General features: G+C 38.4%; 1 pseudogene; it reads left to right on the top strand.

The window, feature by feature from the left end:
* Positions 1–6516: 6516 nt before the first annotated feature.
* LOC120870640 lies at positions 6517–6626 on the top strand (annotated as a pseudogene).
* The last annotated feature ends 365 nt before the right edge of the window (positions 6627–6991 follow it).

Raw genomic sequence — 6991 nt, 5'->3', positions numbered from 1 at the left:
GTCCCATTACAGTCTTAAAATGGACAAATTTTTGCAACAATGTGAATAATCTTTGCAGACAAGAGGGACCAGCAAGCCTGGAGAGATGAGTGAACCTGTTCCTCTGGACCTAATTGCCTGGCTGCAATCTCATTTTCCATCACACTTTATTTAACTTTTCTTTACTTATATCACATAAATTAACTTAGCAGCCATGCAGAATAATTTTGCTTCATTTAGATCTAAATTAATGAGCGTGATCACAAAGCCATGTGTAAAATTTCAATGAAGATACACTATAATTATTCTATTGTACGGGTTAGCATTTCAGCCATGTATTAATGTATTTTGAATGCATAATATATGATGCTTTTGTGGTCTTCTGCCATAACACTCTACTGAAAAATGTCCTCCAGTTAAGAAATACTAAAATAAATTATTACACACAAAAGAAGGGAGAAGAAAGGGGAAAAAAATTGAAAGACTAAAGAAATGACAAAGGGAGAAGTGCACTCCCAGGAATTCATTTCCTCATATAAATTTTATTTCCAGATCGCTTCATTAAGTAATGCATTAAGTTGTGCAACAATAGATCATATTTTTTTCTCAGCATTTAAGTGAGGGGTTTTGCAGAGAGGGAACTCTGGGCATTTGAGCATATGTAAGAAATGGAGAAGAGAAATCACAAAAGAACATAGGCATTTATGTTTCTGCAGTCAGTCATGAGTTATGCCAGTAAGTATCAGCTTGAGACCATGAATTATTTCTGCCCAGGCCATACAGTTCATGGAGCCCTGTTCAGGGAACACTACACCCTTAGGGCAGGCAATTATATGTTTTAAGGATTAATCCCAAACAAGACAATGTTTCAGAAATAGACACACTCTCTTTTTGAAGAGCTTTTAGTCATAAAAAGTCATTTTTTTTCCTTCCCGACCCCTCAATGCCTTCTAACCCCCCCTTTCTTTCCCCTCCTCTATAAAAGGTATAAAACAGTGCTTCCACCTGCTAATACTCACAGACCAATAACTTTAATTTTTGGCACTTATTTACAGGCTGAATAGACCCATCCACACCTGCTTTCCCCTTAATTAGCTGGCTATCTAAAGCCTGCAGATTGGAGGCTGCCAGCTTCCTGAACGAAGAGGAAGATCATTTAGTTGCTTATGTAAGAGAAATGGGGGTGGGGAAAGGAGGAAAAAGGATCTTTCTTTTAGAGAAACCAGAGAGAGAAACATTAGTACAAAAGGAAGAATCACTCATGAAGAATAAGGGAGCAATATGTACATATTATTACATTATATATATATATATATAATATATATATATATAACATATATTATGATATATATGTTTATGTTTTAAGTGACTCAAAGCCTGAAAAATAAACAGCCCTACCTGGCAGTGATACAGTCATTTCTACTTAAGAACACCTGAAATCTTCCAGGATATCGACTATTTCTCCCAATGTATTACTTAAGATGGTGCTCCACATGTCCTCCAACAGGTGAAGTGACCCCTAATAGCAGAAAAAGACCTGAGTTGGGGCCAGATGTTCCCAAGGCTCTGGACATCACTCTGCCACTGACCCACCTCTAAAATTTGGAAAAATCACATCACTAGGGTGTCTCAGTGTCCTCATCTGTAACATGTGGGAACAAATAGATGGAAAGTGAATCCTCCTTTGACCTGAATATCCTGCTATCATTTCAACCCTTCCCTTCATCAAGAACTACCACTGAAGCAACACAAAGAGGCAGAGGAAAAATTTTTAAAAATCATAAAGAAAAGAAGAGTGCATTGTAAAACTTTGTCGCTTTTTACCTAACTGGAATGTGTGAAAAGTTTCAAACCAAAACAGGTGAATTTTAAGACTGAGAGGAAATTTTCATGGTGATCTACTTCAACCTCCTCTCATCGCAGATACGAAAACCAAGGGTTACAATGATATCTCTCCCAGCATCACAAAGTGCAGGCAAGACTAGAAATCAAGTTCAACTGCCTCACTGCACAAATACCTGGTGATCTGGTGATGAAAAAAAAAAACAATCTAACTGTACACACTTGTGGTTAAACTTGCACCGAAATACAATTACACTCATTAGAAAAGAAGAGCATGCTGCTAGCTAAAATTTAGGTGCAGGTTCATTTTTCCTTCAGAGTTTATAGTCTCTTTATATATGCAATGGGTGCTCAATATCAATTTTGTATAAATGAAAATATACTCTCCAAAGGCCCTTCAAGATGGGCACTAAACCAGCATATCTGTACATTCCAGATATGCTGCAAGCATACTGCTGGACCCTAGCCTTTCTCTGCTTAAATCACATAGATAGGTTCCACTGCCTTCAGGATAATTATCAAACTCCTGACCTGAAGGCCTTCGTGACCTGACCACTGCCTCACTTCTGCAGGTATTTCTACCTGTTGCTCACCTCCCCAGCCACTTGTGTTTCTCAACCATATCGATCTAGTTGCAGTTTCACAAGCACAGGCCTCTCTCTCTTGTTTCTCCACTTCCCCTCTCATTTTTCACCTGCACTCATTTCCACTTGAATATCCTTCAGGTTCTGTATTTTACATCACTTCTTCCAAAAAGCCTTATATTTGACCTTTCTACAGTCAAGTTGTGCTTCCGATGTGGCTCTAGCAGTAAAGAACCGCCTGCCAATGCAGAAGACATAAGACAGCCGGGTTCGATTCCTGGGTTGGGAAGATCCCCGGGAGGAGGGCATGGCAACCCACCCCAGTATTCTTGTCTGGAGAATCCCACGGGCAGAGGAGCCTGGTGGGCTACAGGTCGTGGCATTGCAAAGAGTCAAACACGACTGAAGCAACTTAGCACATACTCGTGCACGGCCAAGTTAGTTGATGCTGGTGCTTACATCCACCTGATAATTACTTCACTATATTGTATTTACATTTCATTCATCTGTCTCTCCCACTACCCAGGAAACTTGCTAAGAAAAGGAGTTTTCTTCTTCTCCATCAAATTCCCCATAGCACTGTGATAGATGCTTGAAAAATATGTCAATTAAATTAATATCAAAATAGCTGAAATTATTACTACATTACCATGAATTCCTGCACTCATGGATATTTTAAAGGACTGAACATGTGTCCTTACAATTCACATAACAAAAGGTCTTTTTCTTTAAAATTCTTTTCTTTATACTCATAGACCCATTAACTTTCCCAGGATCCTTCAAGTATCTTCAAATTTATGAGATTTGCTAACTGAGGTATGAATGCCTGGCTGTTGGCTAGGATCACCACTGAAAATTTACTATTGCACTCCAGTCTTGTATAATAATCAATTCCAGTGTTCCCTGGAAGTCTACTGAAGAGAGTGCTTAGGAGCTAAATCCTGGCACCTGACTACCTGATAAGTTTGTGCTCTGCCACTTAACGTAACCTCAAGCAAGTTGTTTCACCTCTCACTATGCTTCAATTTCCTCATCTGTAAAGTGAGATAATATTATTACCTATTTCATAGAGCCATTGGAGTTAAATTATATGTAAATTACATATGTAAAAATCTTATAACAGTAGGAATTGTTCAATACTTGCTTTACATTTTTGTGATGATAATGACCACCATAATCAGTATCCCTAACCCACTCCAGGGTTCTTGCCTGGAGAATCCCAGGGACGGGGGAGCCTGGTGGGCTGCCGTCTATGGGGTCACACACAGTCGGACATGACTGAAGTGACTTAGCAGCAGCAGCAGCAAGCATTTTATATGTATTATCTCATTTAATCTTCACAACAACTTAATAAAGGCAATATCTTCTCCATTACAAATTAATACATGAAAACTTGTAATGTCATTATGTGATTGTAATATCATTGTGAATTTCTGGATGTTGCAAGAGTCGTATCTATAAATGTCAAGATTCTACTATATATTCTTTCCCTACCTCACCTCTCTATCCTCTAAAGATAACTGCACCTCAAACATCCTCATTCTATCAAAGTTAATATGATTAAAATTAAGACAATTCTCTCAGTTACCCACAAGCACAAAGCTTTGGAATGATCTTCAGTGTGTCTCTCTGCCCAACAGGCAACCAATTCTCTTATTTAATATCTCTTGTATCCCACTCACCTTTCCATTCCTATTCTGCCCTCTTCACGCAGGTCCTCATCATCTGAAAACCAGATGGCTGCACATTTAATAACTTTTGTTCTTAGTTTTAAAAGCTCATCAGTTTTGTAGAGATCGGGGTCTACCTTCACATACAAATTTTTTCGATTAAACCAATAAAAGTCAACCACAAACTTCTCCCAATTTCTGTATCTCTTCTGAAAACCTAAACAAAAAAAGTAAAATAAACCAGAAAAAAAAAAAAAAAACACCTCCATTCCAAAGGTTCCTACATCAACAGCATCACACAGAAGGAGTTTCTGAAATAACCCAATTTGTCTGATGGGGAACATAAACCCCACATCAATTTGACTTCACACTTTACTAGTGACTTATTTGTGCTTGGTTTTTTCAGGATACTTTAGCAAGAAGAGGTGCTTACTTAGTGAAACAAATTAACTTCTCTTCCACCATTTGGCTTCCACTGTACCGATAGCTTTTTTAAGGCCAATTATGTTCTGAGATATCAACAAACCTTTTTTCTCTGCAGCTCTTATAAATAAACAGATAAAGAAAGATCTACCTCTGGTCTCTTATAGGGTTTATCAGTCTTTAACTGGCTAAGACTCACCTCCAGTTAGATTTGTCTGATTCTTGTGACTTTTGGGTCGTGATAAAATAAGAAAGGAAAACAGTTCCAATGTTCATAAGCTGGAAAGCATTCTGGAGAGCAATCCAAGGACTACTCTCTATGAGCTCACAACTCCAGGGAAGCCACAAAGTTTAAATTATTACCATAGCCTGACTGTATGTCCAATCTAATAGACCAAATCCTATTTTATCTTCTTGAAAATCACCTCAGAGCTAGAGATGTATTTGTATACTGTCCCTATATGAAACAGTGCATCACATGCAAAAAAAAAAAATTGTACCCAATGTCTGCAGACACTCAGTCTCCAAACAGTACCTGTTTACTTTCTTAATTGCAAAATAAAGCGCACATTTTTAAAGATGAGCATTTCACTGAGAAGGCTTCCCAGGTGACTCAGTGGTAAAGGATTCACCCGCTAATGCAGCAGACATAGGTTCAACCCCTGGGTCAGGAAGATCCCCTGGAGTAGGAAATGGCAACCTACTCAAGTATTCTTGCTGGAAAACCCCATGGACAGAGGAGCCTGGTGGGCTACATTCCATGGGGTCTCAAAGAGTCAGACATAACTTAGTGACTAAACAACAATCTCACTGAGGGGCTTTCCTGTGCCCCCTTTCCCCCATGGCTGCATTTAGAGAATTATAATACCTTTGTTTAATAATGACACCTTGAATCCACATAACTTCTCTCCACTCTAGACTCAGAATACTTTTCTACAGATACAATTTTATTTATTCTCAAAATATATCTATGATCCAAGAGTAAATTGTGAAAACTTTGAAACCATGGAGTTAATCAGAACTATTTCCCCCAGATTTGAGCTTTAGGGTAAATGAGAGAGAAGGGATAGAAATTTGAGAGGAAAGAGGAACTTCTCTGGTGGTCCAGTGATTGAGACTCCATGCTTCCACTGCAGGGGGCATGGGTTTGATCTCTGGTCGAGGAACTAAAATCCCTCTTGCTGTGCAGTGCAGTCAAAATAGAAATTTGAGAGGAAATAAAAATGGAAATATCTTTGTATTTAAGGAGTTCCTTTAAAATACATAAAGATAGTTTATTTCAAGATATGTTTCCTATAAAATTATTGCATTTGATATAATGATATATTAAATTTAAAGAAAGTAGAATCACATATAAAATTATTATTGAAATTATTTAGGCTTTCTAAGCCAATATTTAAGAAGTAGAGAAATTCCTCTAACATAGAAAACTAATTGCCTAATAGTAAAGAAAGAGAAAGAAGAAAAAAATGAAACATATAATATGTTTGGTTTTTGGGACTTTAGTGTTAACTACTTTAAAATGTTTTCATTGAATTTGCTGAGGAAAAAAAAAGACAGGGAGAATCTTCCAGAATGCTCCTTTTTGCCATGGATGTTCTTTAAAATCATCTCTTACTCTGAACTGTTACCCTCAATGGCCTGAGTCTTCTAGTGTTCTCTTCTTTACATCTCCACAGTCTTTTGAAAACTATCCAATGATTTTAAGACTACTGTGCTTCAAAGTGTCCCAATATGTGATATTTCTAAGTGCAGACAGATTACTTTCATGTTGCAAAGTCAGTTCAGTCGCTCAGTCATGTCCAACTCTTTGAGATTCCATGGACTGCAACACACCAGGTTTCCCTGTCCATCACCAGCTCCCAGAGCTTGCTCAAAATCATGTCCATTGAGTCAGTGATGCGATCCAACCATCTCATCCTCTGTCGTCCCCTTTTCCTCCCGTCTTCAATCTTTCCCAGCATCAGGGTCTTTTCCAATGATTCAGTTCTTTGCATCAGGTGGCTAAAGTACTGGCCAAGACTGGACTTTCAGGGATCATTTCTATAGTTCATATTGCAAAAGATGAAATAAAAACCAGACACAAGCAAGCAGAGGATTCAAGACTGGGTCATGCAGAGGGCTTGCTGCAGAAAGCCATGGATGATGTCACTTGACAAAAGGCCTGGGTGTGTGCTTTATTCTGCAGTAAGACAATGAAATCTTATGTTTCAAATCTAGTCAAATATAGTAGCAGCTTATTACCCCCACCTCTGCTTTTGAAAAAGTGGTTATAGATTGTTCCTCTGCTTATAGATTGTTCCAGAACTCTTCTGTTAGCCCTAAATCCATCCTGTACTTTTCTCCACTGTGCACAGATCAGTACAGGAGGCTGACGTGTACAGACCACTCCATCAAGAAGCTTCTCACACTCTGGTTTCTGGTTGGGTTCTCTGGGGAGAATCCATTAGAGTAGACAGGAAATTGGAGAGTAGACAGGAAATTGGAGAGTAG

The sequence above is a fragment of the Oryx dammah genome, unplaced genomic scaffold, assembly GCF_014754425.2.
Source record: "Oryx dammah isolate SB20612 unplaced genomic scaffold, SCBI_Odam_1.1 HiC_scaffold_11, whole genome shotgun sequence".
Classification (NCBI taxonomy): domain Eukaryota; kingdom Metazoa; phylum Chordata; class Mammalia; order Artiodactyla; family Bovidae; genus Oryx; species Oryx dammah.
Note: the sequence above shows the minus strand (reverse complement) of the source record. Positions and strands in the feature narration are given on the sequence as shown.